Raw genomic sequence first — 19,708 nt, 5'->3', positions numbered from 1 at the left:
TTCTCTTTATAGAGAGATTTCAGAACAATCATATAATGATTAAGGTTCAAGAAATCAATTTTTGCCAGTTGTCTAGTCTGCTTTATTCAATAATTGGGGATGACCTATTTAGAAAGATCAAGCCACAAAGTAGAATCTTTAATCTTAAATATAAAGTATCAAGTATTTATTAAGTACCTACTCTGTGTCCAGAATTCTACTCCTACTAATCTTGTGAGGGATTCATTAGAAATAAAAGATACAGTTCTGATCTTCAGTACTCTTATGATCTGAATGAGGAGACAAGACTAAAGCAATGACAGAAATATGCCATCATGATATAAGATAGCTCATAATCAGTTCTTTTACCACATGTTGCAGTTTAAATATGCTAAGGGGATGACAACCCAAATCAAATATGCTCTTTGTTGCAGTGAGCTCTGTTCTTTTCAAGGTTAAAAGTCAGTTATGAAACAAATATTTTCCCCATCTTTCTTTTTGTATCCTTTGTTCAAATCTAACTGCAGCCTTTTAAAACAATAGTCTCATTTTAATAAAGTTTCAAGCTCCCCTTCTTATATTTCACAACTCTTCTGTGGGTTCAGTTCTTTATTCCAGGGCTGTGTTGTTGCCACATTCCTTTGATCTCGAGGCTAGTACTGAGACCAGAGGGGATGCTAGATTGAACTAATAACAGGTATGTTAGTGGTAAAATTCTGAGGATGATGTCAAAAAGGCTTTACATAATTGTTAGACTTCTTGGTGTAGAAACAAAGGGGACACAAGAAGAAATATACCAGAAAGCCATTTTAGCTATTATACAACATTATTACAAGCTATTATATAAGGACCCAACCAAACTATTTTGTTTGCTTCCTCCCCCCACCGTCCAACTGTTTTTTGCTCTATACACTGGAAAATAGAGATTGTGATAACAAAGAGTCACTGAATCAACTATTTTCTGTATTATTTTACTATTAATAATATAATCCAACATCTGTTGTAGAAGTTGAAAGGGTGAAGAAACTCTATGAAGAATTCATAAGATCCTTCAAATTAAATCAACATATATTGTGATACTCAGTGACTTTACTGCAAAGGTGAGGATGAGTGAAAACAGTGAAAACTGTATTAGAAATATGGCTCTGGAGTAAAGTATGAAGAAGGCCAAAGAATTGTATACTACACTGAAGCCCTGATGTCTATACATCATGAATATTTTCTTCAAGAACAGAATCAGAATATCTTGAACATAAATCACAGACACAGAGAAAAAATAGAAAAAAATTGATTATATTTCAAAAAGAAATAACATTTATTGAAAATGAAAATTATATTTGTCAGGAAATAACTCATTAAGGATGTGAGAATTATTTCTGAATAAAATGAACAAAGATTTCTTAAAAGCTAACAGTCAAAAAAAAAGAAAAATGTTTATTAAAAATTTTTTTAAAAATAAATATTTGTTGACTACTGACTAAAACCAAGAAAAAGATAGGGCATGAAATTAAAATAATTCTGTCTTGACTTACTTAAACAGGTCATTAACACCTCCCAAAACTAAGAAATGAATAGAGGAAAATACACTGACATTATTATTGTTATGTAACAGTTTAATTAATGCAATTAGTGGTCATCATGAGGATCTTAAAAAATAATCTTACTCAGAAAACACTTGATTTACTTAGCACTAAAAGAATAATCAGAGCTTGTGTGACCCTGGGCAAGTCACTTAACCCCAATTGCCTCAGGGGAAAAAAAAGAACAATAGTAGCTAAATTCAATACTGGTTTAGAATATAGACTTTCAAAATATAATCCTATAGAATATGACAGTGTTACATTATGAATTACAAACAATGTTGCTTCATAAAAAGGCGTGAATCAGAAGAAGGGGAGAAAGGTTTTTAAAAACCTTGGCAAAAAGCCCAACTAAGTCATGTTACAGGCATTTAAACTTGAAACTAGAAGGGACATAAGTAGATGAAAGAGAGAAAAGGTCTATAAAGATTTTTATAACAAACTTATTTCTTGGTGAAGGACAATGAAGCCACCTCATTTATGTTCTAACATCATCTAGTCTTTAATGTGCTTTTAAGAGATGTAAAAAATGTCATTGAAGAAAGATAAAGCATCTGAACTAGGCCATACAAATGCATGTACACATGTGTGTATATACATATGTATATAAACATACATGTCTATTGTGTGTATATACATATGTGTACATATACATGTTTTGTGTGTATGTATGTGTATATACATATACATATATATGGATAATATTATAGAGGCAACAAAAATTTTGAAGCATTTTTGGGGATCAATTCTCAAGATGTCTAAAGGACAGAAATAAATCAAAGGTGTCAAGAAATCTTGGGTCTTTAAAAAAAAAGACTGAGAAAATATCAATATCTACCCATATGCTCACTTTAAAACTTTATAATAATTTGCATACATATTAAGGACATCCTTGTTGACAGAATTATAAGGAAAGAAGCAGACTTTTATAAGTAATATTTCACAGTAGAACACGCCTTTATCATCACATATTTCACTTAAAGATATAGAAAATAAGATAGCCTACTGTAGTTTTTGATGTTTAACTATTTTTGAGCATTTATCTCAGTAAATCAAAAAATTATGTTACAGGCCTTTTTCCAAAAAAATGTCTCCCATGAATACATCAAAATTACACAAGACTATTTAAAACATATAACAGAAAAAACTTTGTTCAATATCCCTATGATTATATGTCATTTAAGAGTCTTAAAATATTGAAGACAGTGTTGTGTTATATGCATAATAGGAGTAAGTCTATAGAGCATGAAATCTAGCTCCATGGGGAAAGCCCTGCTCGTTGCAGAAAAAGTTCTTGTGCTTTGGAATGAAGGCAGGCTATGCTAGGAAGCATGGTGATGGACCTTTGCACTAGCTTCTCGTGACAGAACAACTGAATTCATACATAAGAGGAGGAAAACTGAGGTAGTAGAAGCTGCCTACTCAGTAGAAAAATAACTTCTACTCTCCCTTTATCTTTCCTTCTTTTGAACATTTGTGAACTCTACAAGCTCTTCTTGGGAAGGCCTTTCAGCAAAAGAAAAACAGAATACCCCTTCCTTTTCCACTCCCTAGAAATAGCTAAAACAGCTAACACTCACATAGCAGTATGTAGACTGGCTTGAGACTAGATCTCCAGTACCTAATTTCCCATTCTCTTAGTACTTTTTACCAAAAAGTGATCCTGAGATAAGTGTGTTTAACCTTGGTAATAGGAACTCTCAGGTCCATGCAAAAATGATCTCTACAGCAATTTTGTGGAGAAAAACAATACAAATGGAAGGACTAAGAAATCCCAAGTCATGCACATGTAGAGAATGGATATAATTTTGTTCTGTTTTGTGGATTTTAAGAAAGTAAAGAAAGGGGGGTACAGAAAAGCACTAGGGACACTAGGAAAAAATGAGAAAAGGGGAAGATTAAATTAAAAAGATAAAAAAAAAAATGTGTAAAAATGGAGACTGGAATTGGTAGAGAAAGACCTAGGAAGAGAGTTCTTCCTTATAGATTAATCTGAGTTTTCTTTATCTACCTATTCTCTCTCTACAAAAAAGAGGATAAGAACTATTGATCAGAGAAATGCAAATTAAGACAACTCTGAGATACTACTATACACCTGTCAGATTGGCTAGAATGACAGGGAACGATAACATGGAATGTTGGAGGGGATGCGGGAAAACAGGGACACTGATACATTGTTGGTGGAATTGTGAATACATCCAGCCATTCTGGAGAGCAATTTGGAACTATGCCCAAAAAGTTATCAAACTGTGCATACCCTTTGATCCAGCAGTGTCTCTACTGGGCTTATACCCCAAAGAGATACTAAAAAAGGGAAAGGGACCTGTATGTGCCAAAATGTTTGTGGCAGCCCTGTTTGTAGTGGCCAGAAGCTGGAAAATGAATGGATGCCCATCAATTGCAGAATGGTTGAATAAATTATGGTATATGAATGTTATGGAATATTATTGTTCTGTAAGAAATGACCAGCAGGACGAATACAGAGAGGATTGGCGAGACTTACATGAACTGATGCTGAGTGAAATGAGCAGAACCAGGAAATCATTATATACCTCAACAACGATACTGTATGAGGATGTATTCTGAAGGAAGTGGATTTCTTCAACAAAGACAAGATCTAACTTAGTTTCAATTGATCAAGGATGGACAGAAGCAGCTACACCCAAAGAAACAACACTAGGAAATGAATGTAAACTGCTTGCATTTTTGTTCTTCTTCCCAGGTTATTTATACCTTCTAAATCCAATTCTCCCTGAGCACAAGAAAACTGTTCGGTTCTGCACACATACATTGTATCCAAGATCTAGTGTAATCTATTTAACATGTATAGGACTGCTTGCCATCTTGGGGAGAGGGTGGAGGGAGGGAGGGGAAAAATCGGAACAGAAGTGAGTGCAAGGGATAATGTTGTAAAAAAAATTACCCTGGCATGGGTTCTGTCAATAAAAAGTTATTTAATTAAAAAAAAAAAAAAAAGAGGATAAGAGAGGCAAAGACAGGAAAAAACATAGCATGATTTGATGAAGGGATATAAATAATTAAAAGAAGAGAAATGAATGAGTAATTCATCTATAAAACAAAGGAACAGAATAAAAGAAAGAAGAATCTAACAACATGCTGTGTTCAAAAACACAATTGAAACTAAGATCTGGTTTGAGGGTGGGAGCAAAATAATAGAACAGATACACTATTATATGATTTAATTTATGAGAGGAAAATTAAATTGCCAATATAAAAAATGAAAGATAATTCACAATAAAGAAAAATTTTTTCAGGGGCAGCTAGGTGGTACAGTAGAAAAAGCACCAGCCCTGAAGTCAGGAGGACCTGAGTTCAAATATGCTCTCAGATACTTAACTTCCTAGCTGTGTGACCCTGGGCAAGTCACAACCCAAATTGCCTCAGCAAAAAAAAAAAATAATAATAAAGTATCAGGGTGGTTGTTTTAGAAAAGAAGAGGGGGAAGCTGTTTGTTTTTTGTTTTGATTTTTGAATGAAAGGCAGCATAGTACAGTGGATAGAAAGCAGACTTTAAGGCCAGGAATACATAGCTAGCTATCGGATTCATACTGGATGTATGACCCTAACTAAGCAAGCTATTTTGCTTCTCATCATTCTGCAGCTCTCTAAAATTATGATTGAGAAATTCTGACCTGCACTGGCACAGATTCTTTATCCAAGGGTTCCCTATGAAGAGTCAAACTCCTGTGTCTAGCAAACAAAACAAAACCTCCCCAATATGATCCCATTCTACTTCTCCAGATTGACTTACCTAAAAGTGCTTCTTACCAGATATCTTGGGTTTCAGCTAAAGTAAAGATGATACAGCAGGAAAAGTGTGGATTTTGAGTAAGAACTCTGGGGTTTGGAACTCAAGCCTATTACCTTTTCCTCTCTGACCTAATTCTATAGTCCTCAATTTCCTAATCTGTAAAGTAAATAAATCTAACTAGATTATTTCCAAGTCCCTTCCAGCTCTAAATCTTATGATCCTATTTTCTTATGTTCCTGGAACATATACTGTACATCTGTGACTCCTTACCTTTTTTTATGGCTCAAGCATATCTTTTTTATTATTATTATAGCTTTTTAATTTACAAGATATATGCATGGGTAATTTTTCAGCATTGACAATTGCAAAATCTTTTGTTCCAATTTTTCCCCTCCTTTCCCTTATCCCTTCCCCCAGATGGCAGGGGGAATGTTAAATATGTTAAAGTATATGTTAAATACAATATACGTATACATATCCATAGTTATTTTGCTGTACAAAAAGAATTGGACTCTGAAATATTGTACAATTAACCTGTGAAGGAAATCAAAAATGCAGGTGGACAAAAATAAAGGGATTGGGAATTATATGTAGTGGTTCATACTCATTTCCCAGAGTTCTTTCACAGGGTGTAGCTGATTCAATTCATTACTGCTCTTTTGGAACTGATTTGGTTCATCTCATTGTTGAAGAGAGCCATGTCCATCAGAATTGATCATCATATAGTATTGTTGTTGAAGGATATAATGATCTCCTGGTCCTGCTCATTTCACTCAGCATCAGTTCATGTAAGTTTCTCCAGACCTTTCTGAAATCATCCTGTTGGTCATTTCTTACAAAACAATAATATTCCATAACATTCATATACCACAATTTATTCAGCTATTCTCCAATTAATGGGCATCCACCCAGTTTCCAGTTTCTGGCCACTACAAAGAGGGCTGCCACAAACATTCTTGCACATACAGGTCCCTTTTCCTTCTTTAAGATCGCTTTGGGATATAAGCCCAGTAGTAGCATTGCTGGATCAAAGGGTATGCATAGTTTAATAACTTTTTGAGCATAATTTCAAATCACTTTCCAGAATGGCTCTGACTCTTTACCTTGACTTCTGCTGTTCCCAGTGGTCCACCCTCCTCCCTTTCATGTCTTGAATGACTATCTACCAAAAATGTCATCTCTGTCTAATCCCCATTTATAATAATATTCCCCAGATACTTCACTTAAGAAGTCAATTTTGAGTATTGATTCACTTGTCATATGAGATTGTGTATTGTAATTTTTTGTTTCTGTCTTGCATGATTCATGACTTGGGTCACTCTATCCCCTTTTCTAATCACTATCTTCCCATTCCTAAGAAAACTAACCACTACCCTCATCCCTAGTTTTTAAAAAGTTTTAAGACCACTAATAGTATTTTTCTTCACATTCCCCTATCCTCATTTTAAAATAACATATCTTATAAGTCAACTGCATTTGTGTCACAATATTGTTATTTAAAATGCCCAAGAATATCACAACCACCCATGATTACTCTCTTATGAAAACAAAAGAGGAAAGTTCCCAAAATATCAGAATGAAATAATTCATACAAGATCAAATTCTACTAACACCTAATAATTATTACTGCCTTTCTACCCTGACATGTAGGGGCACTCAGACTCAGAATCCCAAACACAGTCACTCTTACATCAGAATTCAGTGAACAACCAGAGCATTATATCTCTAAACTTGTAATAGCCAACTCTCTTATATGTGTTCACTGAATTCTCTCTTCATTCACTCCCTCTTTCTAAGCTCCCTTGATCCAACTTCATTCCATATTACCATTCTCAAACTAGACCTATTCTCAAGTTCCCAAAAACTCAACATAACCCATTTCTCAGAATAACACAAGTTCCTCTTTCTTGGCTCATTCCATACCACACCCAGACTACTTTCCAACTATTTCTTGACCAATGTCAGCCTTCAGACCACTTCCAGACACCCAAGGATAAACCTAAGAAATAACTAGCAGTTGTATACCCTCAAAGTCTTAGACACATGGCTATTCCTTCTTTCTTAGCAACCTCAGTATCCTGTATTTTTTCCTATTTTTTGATAAGACTTTAAGCTCCATAAAGGTAGGATCATATCTTACCACTGTATTTTCCATCTTGCATCATGCTCTGCACTTCAAATATTCCTATTACCCAGCAAAACCCAAGGGATTGCTTTTGACATTATATGCATTATTCCACATACATTATCCCCAACCTCTTAATAATTCTTGAATCAAATTGGTGAATTGAATGAATTGAATTGGAGAAATAATTCTATATCCAAGTTCAGAAGATACTTGTTTCCATAACTGCATAAATTTTGTGTGTGTGAGGGGAATTGCTTTATTTTGTTTTTTGAGTGGCACTTGCTCAGGGTCATACAGTAAGTGTCAAATATCTGAAGGCCAAATTTGAACTCAGGTTCTCTAGACTCTAAGGCTGATGCTCTACCTCCTAGCTGCCCCAATTTTTTGTTTTGTTACAAAATTAAATTAAAAGATGTTGATTGATTACATAATGAACTTTAAATGAGAAAGTAAAACATTCAACACAAGCAATGGTTTATGACCACGTAAATCCTGGTATTGGCTCTAAAATCAAGAGCTTAACTTTATGATCCTCTCCTCATACACATCTTCCTTTTAAAATTTTATATTTAAAATTCTTTTGGAGAGAAACTAAAGGGTGGAATTTTTCTATTCTTAATAGAATGAACTTGGGCAGATAGAGTGCTAAGACTTTTAAAATTCTAACCTGTAATATATAATATGAAGTCTTTGAAGACTTAATAAAAAGGGCTGAAGAGATCTCTTATTCTTCCCTTTATTTTCAGCATAAATCCTACTATGTATTCTGAATCCTTTACATATAGTAGGAAACAGAATGGCAAATGATATAATTGGATGGACTCTAAAGGGCAAAAAATATCTTCTTAACTGAATGCTTGAAATTTCTTCCTTTGATAGTATGCTCCTGGGACCTTATAGAAGCATGTGTTTTCTCATTAATAAAACATTCTGATTTCTTCCTACCCTGAACTCATCGAGCACATATTGTTCTGCACTTTCCTTTGTCAACGCTGACTACCCTACATTGCCAGGTATTCATTTGTGGAAATGTTTCATTTCTGTCTAATTGAATAAGAGGGCCCTTTAAGCATGAAAATATTTCTTATACTTCTACACATGAAAGTCACCATGGCATAATGGAAAGGGTACTAGATATGGAATAATAGATTCATAGATTCCTAAAACTGCTGATCTTAGAGATCATCTAATCTAACCCTACTACTGAAGAGATTGGGAAACTGAGATCAAAACAGAAAATGACTTGCCCAAGATCATACAACTGCAGTGACAAACAGGGATCCATATAATGGTGGACAAAACACTTAACTCTCTGTTTGTTTATCTTTGAAATAGGTACTTACTCTAATCATTGAACAGAATTATTGCTATGAAAGGACTTGGTAAATTTTGATACTATATAAATTATACTTTGTTATCCATATCACCTTCATCATCATCATTTCTTTACTATGGTCAGCCCAGTGAAACCATATAGAAGTGAAACCATAAAGCATGTTCAGATAGCAGTCTACTAAAAAATATCATGAGAGCACTGAACTCCCAAAGAGAACATGGCTCCCAAATAGTTATAGGCAAATGAGCATCCAGATGAACAGTAAAGCAATCTCATTATAAATTTCATATACTTTATAGTTTTGTGTAGAATCAGCCTTGGCTTGAAGGAGGCTATGGGGAGCATGAAGGTCAATGAGAAATCTCTTAAGAATGCATTGAAAATTAAAAACTGAGTTCTCCCATTTCTGTTCCTGCTGTTGAGTACATGTAGGCATCCTATAATTAACTAGTGTTGTGTTGCATTTCTCCATTCTTTCAGTACTTATGTGTACTTTTTTTTTAACCCACAGTGAACATAGAAACAGCAGCAATAACTAACAGATATTTTATGATGGGAACTTAAAAGAGATAAGAAGCAAGGAGCAACAGAAGGAATTTTTTTTTAAGAGTCCTGTCTTACACTAAAAAAAGAAAACCTCATGGATTATGAAACAGTTTCCCAAGGGAAGTGATAACATTTCAGTTATTTACAAAACTGAAAACTACTGTGGACTTAAAAAAAATTTTTACTTTAATGAAATCATTTTTATTTATTCAAAGAATGATCTCACACTTGCTAAAGAATAAACTAGTGTCTTTGATGTATGGATTTCTAAGATGGGATGGAAATGGTTCTTTTTCTTCCCTCTGCTTTCAGCCACCATCTCTGTGTTTCCCAAGGAGTAGGAGTTGGTGAACATATTTTTGAAAAGGAAAGAGAAGAGGCAGGAATTATTAGTAGGTAGCCAGAACTTTAATAGTAAAATGTTTGAATTTTGATTGTTTTAAGATTCTTTATTCATAGTAAGAATTTTAAGCCAACTATCTGGATAGCTTCTTCCCAAGTAGTTTTTATTTTATTTTTCAGTTAGTATTTTTTTCCATACTGAGCTATGCACTGATCTATCTTTTAATAACTTGTGCATAAGCCTCTTTGTTTTGTTTCTGAACCATTTTCAAATTTTTCTACCACCAAGAAAAATCCAAGTAACTGATTTTGACACTATATGCACCATTCCACACACATCATTCCCTATCTTTTTACTATGAAAGGTGAGCTATGTGTTTTAGAGGAAGAGTTTTTAAGCATCACTATGTCTCACTTCCTTCTTTGGAAAAACAGGTCAAATCAATGAGCATTTATTTATTAAGCTCTTTTGGGGGACTAGGTACTGTACTAAGTGCTGGAAATTCAAATACAAAAAATAATGACAGTCCGTACCTTCAAGCAATTTACACTCCAATAGGACAACACATAAAAGAAAGCTGATGGCAGAGAAATAGAGACGTACCTGTATAGGCATATTGTAAATTAGGTAATTCAGAGAATCAGAAAGTAATGAAGAAGAAAACATTGTTAGTGAGGGCATTTCCCTTAAAAAGTATTTTGTAGGTAGAATTGACTGACCAAAGAGGCATGGGATCTTCCATGGGTGATGAGACTCCTGGATTGTTGGTAGAGAAAGAAGTGTAGAGAGTTACCATACAAAGGAGTGCAAGAATCAAGTGTCTTTTAATTTTTTTCTTTTAAATTCTGACAAGCAAAACAATCTTATTGCATCATTATAAAGAGTTGAAGCCAAGTAACAATCCTTTAAGAGAGCATTGTATGTCTCAGAAATGGAGCACAAAACTGAGAGGCATGAAAGGGTTGCCATGGCAAATATGTATTTTTCATAGAATCTAAGGGAAAATATTATCTTGCATATACATGTTCCTGAAACATGTTTGTGCATGCTAACACTACATATAGCTATAGCTACTTCTCACTGAAAAATATTCTAAGTTCTCTTAGATAAAAAAAGGCATAGGAGATGAGGAATACCTGTTTGAAGTTAGGGTTTGTCTGGAATAAGAAAGACCCCAGAAAATAATGTTTCCTGGTAGGGCCTTTCTCATTACAATAAAACATACTGAATCATCTTCTCTTCCAGCCTTCCTCTCACTCCAAAGTGTATTCTTTGGCTCTTCTTCACATGCCTGCTGGAGTGGTCACAACTGATATCTTCTAAAATCATCCCAATTTAAAATCTTGGCTTGGCACAGATGGAGTAGCTTTCATCAAAGAGCTCAAATGAGATCAAATTCCCCATGTCTTCCCTCAGTGAATCCCTACTGTTTACCTAGCACCATGTAGAATATCGAATTTAGGAGAACAAATTCTCCTAAATTCATTATTATTTACTGAATATAAAGTCAACCAATTGCACGAAATAGTCACCCAACACCTTAATAAATATGAATCTTGGTCTAGAACACCAGGCTAAGGGTTGTCTCAGTGGTTAGGAAGCATGGTATTAATGAAAATGAGATCTCTGGGTCAATCTACAATGTAAGTTAGTCTATTTTAGGACATGAACTACATCATCAACCTGGCTCATAGTCTCTTGCTGACCTTTTAACTACAATGGAATCAGATGAGAGAGTGTAGTTGGCTCAATCTAAATTCTATTGGAATATTACTGGAAAAACAAAATATATGAAAGGAAAGCCATGACTAATCAAATAAATGAATGAATCAAAAAGAAAAAATCAATTAAGCCCTTAGTGTGGCAAAACCTTATTACAATGGAAATCATGATTATTAGGTATGACAGTGATCAAGATTTCTGAGAATGGATTAAATTGTGGATTTAAAGTAGATTTTGAGTCCAAACTCAAACTCAAAGGGGGTTAGGAATCCCCTTTCAAAAATTCTTGACAGGAATGAAACAGTGAAAAATATCAGAAATCAGATCAATGCTATGACGAATTGTGACTTCAGAAAAAAAATGACAATCAAAGCATACTTCCCTTCTCTTCACAGAGAGGTAGTTGACTGTTATGGGCATGAAATGAAGAATATATGCATTGTCAGGCAGGGCCAATGTGTTGAATTATTTTGTTTAACAGTACTTCTTTTTTTTAAGCTAATTCTATTAGGGAGGAAGGAGAATGATTGAAAAATAATGGTGATATTTAAAAAAAAAATACAACAATAAAACATTGTTTAAAATGAGGATCTACACTGATTGAATACTTATTACTAGGAAACTTACTTCTTCAGTCAATTCTATATTTTAAACAGCTGTATAATTATTAGGAAGATTTTTCTCAGAGTCATAATTAGTATTCCAATGCCCAAAGCAAATACTTGATAAGGGAGGGAGAAGAGGAGGAGAAAAAGATAGAACAGCTACTAAAAAAGCTGCCATTAAGGAAAGAAATACAAGTCAAAGACACTGGGGCTATGCTTCACAACTAACAGAACATAACAAGGTATAGGGAGGGTGGGATGACAAACCACTGAGAAAAGGAGCATGTTCCTCTAGATGTTAGTGCTCTATGGCAAAGCCTTTGATATTCCATCTTGTTGTGGTTCTGATTCTTTTTTATATTCAGTCACTATCTAGTAAGCCCTGCCTATTGGTTCTATATTCTGAAATTTCACAGTGTCTTTTCCCCTATTCACCAGACCTGTTAATTACTTGGGTAGAGAAAAGTGAAAACAGTTACTGTAAAGCTCTCTAATTATTGATTATGAGAATATATTAAAAACAAAATATCACCCCAATATCTGTTCCACCTTTCCTCCAAAAAGAAGAATATCTGGAAATCAATGTAATGGTCTTTATGCTGAGTTTTATGAATATAAATTAACTATCACCTGCATTTGTTCTTTTTCTTCAGCATAGATGTCCTCATTTGTACTATATTTCTCTACTCTCCTGGTTATCCCATTTGCTATTTTTATGCCTTTATTTTTCAGCAGTGTTTGGTTTGGGGGAATTAGGGGAGAAGGGCATGTTTTTGTTTTTTGCTAATGTAATTATTTAGAAAATATTTGCATTGCAGAAATTTCTTCCACAGCACTTATGGCTAACTAACAATTATGATCACATTTACTATAGCTATGAGATTCTAGGAAGGTCAACTTGGCTATAAAAGAACTGATTTTGACAAGTCCTTGAGTGTTAAATTTCCTATTAAAAGATTAAAATTCCATTTACTACTAACCAAACAAACTATCCTTGTTGTTTTAAAAAAAGAGAGAGAAGAAGAAAGAAAGAAAGAAAAAAGCTTTAAGAAGCTTTTCAAAATGATTTAAATGGTATGCTGGACATTTGATGAGTTAACTGCCCATGAAAATACCATATGGATTAAATTTCTCTTTAAGTACACATGAATGTTTAATGGTAGAAGAGCTTGGGGCAAAAATACATTTTGAGTTTTTCAAAAACTCATACATTTGTAAAATTATTTTAAGGACTTTTTTCTATGCTAGAATAAAACATCCTAGTTTTTCAGTTACCTTTCTCCATATCTAATGTGATCTTATAGAGAGAATACCCTCCTTCCAGGAAATCAGAGCATTCTGAGACTAGAGCAATGCAAATGAAAACCAGGAACCAGAAAAGAACAATATGTCACCGACTAAACTATCAGCAAGCATACTTCAAACAAGAGACAAGGAAATATCTAGAGTCTGCTCCAGAAAAAGTTTTGATTAAATTAACTTTGATTATAAACATCATTCAAAATTCATAGATTTATTGATAGAAGGAGCTTGAGAGAGCATTGTTAAAACTATTTCATTAGACAAATAAAGATTTCAGTCACACACTAATTGGATCTAAGGTTAGACTGGATAAGTGTGTTTATAATGAGAAAATTTGAATTTTAAAGCAAGAAGGAAAGGTTTCAGCAGCTAATTTATATGTGATATTCAAACTTCTGATTACAAGGGAGGGGCATTATTTTCCCAAACTTAATGTAAACATGGGCAGTTGGAGCAGTCTTCTCAGGAATTCCTAGATCTCTTTAAATCTTGCTTATTTGCTGTCTATACCTTTATAATTGGTTCTGTCTCCATATAAAGACTTGAGGATTTTATTGCATCCTCAGCAAATATATACAGTAAATGAGTGAGTGAATCATACTATAGGAAAAAAACAAAAGGAAACCCATTAACCAAGAACATTAGACTTAACTGTGATCCTATGTTGAAGTTCTCTCTCTATGAAGACACAAAGTAGGGCTTCAAAATATAAGCTAGTTACCAAAAAGCAGGTCACAGTATCATAGAATTGGAAGAGTTTCTAGAGATTTTCTATTCCAACATCTTTGTTTTACATGTAAGTTACTAAAATCTAGAAATGTTAAGAGATCACACATAGAAGAAGTAGCCAAACTAATTCAAATTTCAGTCCTCTAATGTTACATCCAATGTGCTTCCTACTATAATATATTAGGAAAGTTGCTTTAAGTCTCCTATTTTAGATAGAGTATTTTGAATATATCTGTGTCAGTGCAGCTACATGTCATAAAGATAAAATAGTAAAGTCAGGAAGACCTGTATTTTAATCCTTTCTCAAGATACTAGTTATATAATTCTGCGCAAATCACTTGACCTTTCTTTGCCTCAATTTCTTCATCTGCAAAATGGGATACACCTAACTCACAAGTTTTTTATGAGGATCAAGTAAGATAATATATATAAAGCACTTTGCAAATCTGTTATATAGTGAAATCCTACATCCATCAGATTGGCTAACATGACTGAAAAGGAAAATGACAAATGCTGGAGAAGATGTGGGAAAAAATAGATACACTAATACATTATTGATAGAGCTGTGAACTGGTCCAACTATTTTGGAGAATAATTTGGAACCTAGGCTCTTAAGGACTATAAAACTGTTCATTCCCTTTGACCCAGAAATAACACTACTAAGTCTATAACCCAAAACAGATCAAAGAACAGGGAAACTGATTTACTTATTTACACAAAAAAATATAGCAGCTCTTTCTTTTTTTATAATAGCTCTATATTTTCAAATATAATAGTTTTCAACATTCACCCTTGCAAAACCATATGTTCCAAATTTTTCTCCCTCCTTTCCCTCTACCCTTTTCCCCTAGACAGCAAGTAATTCAATATAGGTTAATTCTTCTAAATATATTTCCACATTTATCATGCTACACAAGAAAAATCATATCAAAAGAGGAAAAAAAGATAAAGGAAAAAACAAAGCAAACAACAAACAAACAAACAAAAAAGGTGAAAATACTATGTTGTGATCCATATTCAGTCCCCATTAATACCTTCGTTGGATTGCAGGTGATTCCATTATAAGTCAAGGGAAATTGGGTTGAATCACCCCATTGTACAGCAGCTCTTTCTATGGTAGTAAAGAAATGGAAATTAAGGAGATATCTATCAATTTGTCAATAGCTAAACACATTTTAATATATGATGGGGATGGAATAATTTTTTTATTATACAGTAGGTGGCTTTTGAAAAGCCTGGGAAGACTCATATGAGGTGATGCAAAATAAAGTGAGCAGAACTGAAAGAATATTATACACAATAACAGCAATATTGGAACAAAAATAAACTGTGAAAGACTTCGCTACTTTGTTCAATACAATATTCCATGAAAATTCCAAGGGACTCACAATGAAAAATGTTCAAAGAGAGTTCAAAGAGAGAACTGAAAAAGTCTTGAGTGCAGACTGAAGTATATTTTCTTTCACTTTATTCTTCTTGTCTTTTTTTCCCTCAAAATAGCTGATGCAGAAATATGTTTTACAAGGCTTCATGTATTTAATATATATCTTTTCTTGTCTTCTCAATGGGTGGAGGAACAAAGGGGTGGGGGAAATTTCTGAAATAAAAATTTAAATGAAATTTTAAATTAAATAGCAAATCTAATATATGTATGCCTTCAAGTGAGAGTAATATGACAATTTGAAATGATATTTGTTCAAAGGAAGGATTAATTTGATTGAAATTCTAATGGAATTGTTTAAATTAGACAGAAAAATAACATTCACAGAAGTGACAATCACTAGAAAAATGACCTTTTGGAGAAACTTTCAAGGCAAATCTGTAATTCTAATTCTTTTGGAATGAAATTGACAACAAAATTGACATAGGGCTACGAAATGCTAAGGGTTATGGAAGAGAAGAGAAATTTTGAAGAGACTTTCCAATAACAGAAGGAATAAGAGACATACGGACAGCTTTGAAAGTTTAAACAATCTTTTTATGATGAAGATTCCCACTTAACAGAAACCAATCATTCCTTCTATAATATAATTGTATATAGAAATGATCATTTTATCTGGTGTTTATTATTCAATTGAGTAAATAAAAGGAAATGAAGGGGAGAAAGAGAAACAAGAAACAAACAGAAGCCTTCTCACCCACCAAGCCTACATCTACCATGTGCCAGGCATTGTGTTATTTGTTATTTTCTATTGCTCTATTTTTCTATTTGTTCATGTTGAGCTTGCAGAGCACCAAATCTTCAGATTTTTTAAAGAAAATTTGCTAACTAGCTATATCTCTCCTTCCTTTCATTTGTGAAGCTGATTTTTTAACCTAAATATAGATGTCTTTGACATTTATCTAAATTAAATTTCATACTATTAGATTTGTCCCACTGTTCTAATTTTCTGAAATCTTATAGGAGTTTCTTGAAAAGAACTTGGAAAAATACATAGCTCTAGAAAAAACTGAATTGTAGCTTGGAAAAGTTAGTGAGTTAACCTATATCCATCATGTACAATGTACATGTACATCATGTAGCATTCAGGGGAAAAAACTTTCAGATTTGAGTTTTCTTAGAGCTCTCACCAGATTACAGAGGTCTAAAAATATACTTGTTTGTGAATAGATATCCAAAAAGTGGGTCTCAGAGTATAAAAGGTTTTCAATCACATTAAAAACCATACTATTTTGTGATGTTTGTGACATTGAATGATACATAATAAGTGATATTTAAAGTATTATTTTATGGTTCTCAAAGCATGTATATTATGTCATTTGATTCTCATAGCAACTTTATAAGATAAACACTATATAGGTATTATTTTCCCCATTTTTACAGGTGAGGTGCTCACATAAATTAGGAACCTTAAAAATGTTGCTCTACGAATATATCTTGAGGTGGGATTTGAACTCACATCTCTCCTGACTTCAGGTACAACATTCTTTTAGCAAGAAGACACTCCAGGTACAACCTATTTTGTGAGTTTGAAGTATACCAGAATTTAGTGGTGCTTCTGGTGATATTCAATCAATGCTTATTGAGCATTTTACATACAAAACATCATTGGGTGAGAAAATTATGAGTCAACTACAGCCCCGGCCACTGAGTCTAGTATAGAAGAAAAGATAAAAATACACGTAACTAAGGTATTGGTCAGCATGTAAGTTCCATAAGAAAGTTATGGAATGAATGGAGTGAGGATTCAGAGGATGGAGAAATCTGTTAAAGAAAAGAAATCAAGGAAGGATTCATGAAAGAGGTAGCATTTGACATGGGTTTTACAGGATGAGTAGGGGTTCCATGTTGAGAAAATGAAACTTAGTCATCATTTTAAAGATGTATATAATATGAGCAAAGTTATGCCAACTGAAGATCTTTATGCAGTACAAATAGTATTCTCTTTTGTCTAGAATGTGCTATATCCAAAGGAGAATATGGGAAATAAAACCATGGCAGGCCTTGAATGTCATGTTGAGGAGTTCACATTTCAATTCATAGCCAGTAGGGATCCTGAGAAAATTTGTGAGCAAGGGAATGATGTGATTCATGGCAATGACTCTAGTTTTGCACAAAGTAAATAATATTAATAATAAAATTTCTAAGTGAGGAGATAAAACCATACTGAGTGCTTACACACACAAATTCTAGGTCTTTGCAGTTTGAGATTGAGTTGCTGATATAATTAGGGTGGAAAATCCAGTCTCCACTTGCTGATATATCTGATTTAAAGGACAGCTATAGTGCTTTATTTAATGGATCATGACATATTATAACCCTAACCCATTATGGGTTGTAGTATAGGCTTGGTATAGGAACGAAAGAAAAAAACATCTCCCAAATTTGCCTAAATTACCTTAGTCTGCACATTTCCATAGTCTTTAAACTCCTTGAGGATTCCTGTGAGGAAGAACAAACCCCATGCTTGAGAGATCATAGGGCCCCAGAAGTTAAAATCAAAGTTATCCTTTTCTCTGTGGTTATAGTGTCATCAGGAGAAAATGCTTTTCTCATACTGTGCTACTTAAGCTCACATATGAACATGAATATACATGTGAGCTAATAGTCATAATTTGGAGGATATTGTCAAGAACAGAAAAAGGACAAGACCAGCAACATAGGTCTCAATCACACTGTATAACTACTTCCACCATGCCTTCTTATGATACCTTCCTAAAGGTTATTCAGAACACCTTAAGAAATTATGGCTGAGGACTGGAGATGTCAGAACAATTCATCTTTGTTCACGTCAATGATGGGAGACGGGGTTAAGTCAACTGTCAATTTCATTGAAATGATTAATTATTTGATTCAACTGGCCAGACCAATTGAGGGGAAAAGTAGCCAGAATAGTAACTATAAATTCTGATAATGGGATGAAGAGGCAGCTGCACACAGGTACAGTGAATAGAATTCTGAGCTTAGAGTCAGACTCATCCTCCTGAATTCAAATCTAGCCTCAAACACTTGCTAGTTTTATGACCTTGAGCAAGTCACTTAACTCTGTTTGCCTTCGTTCCTTTATCTGTAAAATTAGTTAGAGAAGGAAATGTCAAATCACTCCAGTATCTTTGCAAAGAAAACCAAATAGGGTCATGAAGAGTTAGACACAACTTAAAAAATGACTAAAACTTGGGGAAAATTTATTTGAATTCATTTTTCCTTTTTTTTTTTTTTTTTTTGATGGAGGGATATGAAGGGAAAAAGGACTTCACTTACACTAGCTAGTCAGTCAGAAAAATAAACATTTATTAATAAATACTATTAATATTATATATTACTATTTGTCAGGCACTGTGCTAAACAAAATGAAGCAAAAGACAGTCCCTGTCTTCAAAAACACACAATCTAATGGGAGAGATAATAAGTAAACAAATAAGATTAATAGCACATGATTAAAAGAGAAAAGGCACCAGAATTAAGAGGAGTTAGGAAAGGTTTCTCCTGGAAAACTAAACCAAAGAAGCAGAGATTAGGAAGAAAAGTGTTTCAAGCATGGGGAATAACAAAAAAAAAAAAAAAAAATGCCAGAGGCAGAGATGTAGTATCTTATTCCTGGGACAGCTAGGCCAGTGTCACCAGATCAAAGAGTATCTGTGAAGGATTAAATAAGAAGACTGGAAAGTGCATGGAGGGGGAAAGGAGGAAGGAGTGCTAAATTATGAAGGACTTTGAACATCAAATAGAGAATTTTATTGAATGAAAGTTATTGTGTAGTGGAGTGATGTGGTTGGACCTAAACTTTAGCAAAATCTCTTTAGTGGTTGAATGGAGGATTGGAATGGGGAAGAGACTTGAGGCAGACAGATCCAGCAGCAGACTACTGTAAAGTCCAGACATGAGATGAGTGACAGCAGTGTGAGAAGATAGAAAGAGGTTTATCCAATTAAAATTGAGAAGCTTTGGAAACAGATTGGATGTGGGGGTGAGAGATAGTGAGAAATCCATGATGATTCCTGACTTTCAAGCCCAAAAAACCGGGAGGATGATGGTACCTTTAATAGGGAAGAAATAAGACAAACCTTCAGAAGAGATTATGATGAAAGTAAGTCATTTGTGGTGGAACCTGAAAAAAGATAGGGGCAAGATTCTTATCAAGAAGGCAAGTTCTGGGAGAAGAGCTAAATTTTTACACCATCACCCCCAAAATATTGACACCAACAGAGGAAGGCTCAGCTGCTTC

The sequence above is a fragment of the Sarcophilus harrisii genome, chromosome 2 (assembly GCF_902635505.1).
Source record: "Sarcophilus harrisii chromosome 2, mSarHar1.11, whole genome shotgun sequence".
Classification (NCBI taxonomy): Eukaryota; Metazoa; Chordata; class Mammalia; order Dasyuromorphia; family Dasyuridae; genus Sarcophilus; species Sarcophilus harrisii.
This window is presented reverse-complemented; position numbering follows the sequence as displayed.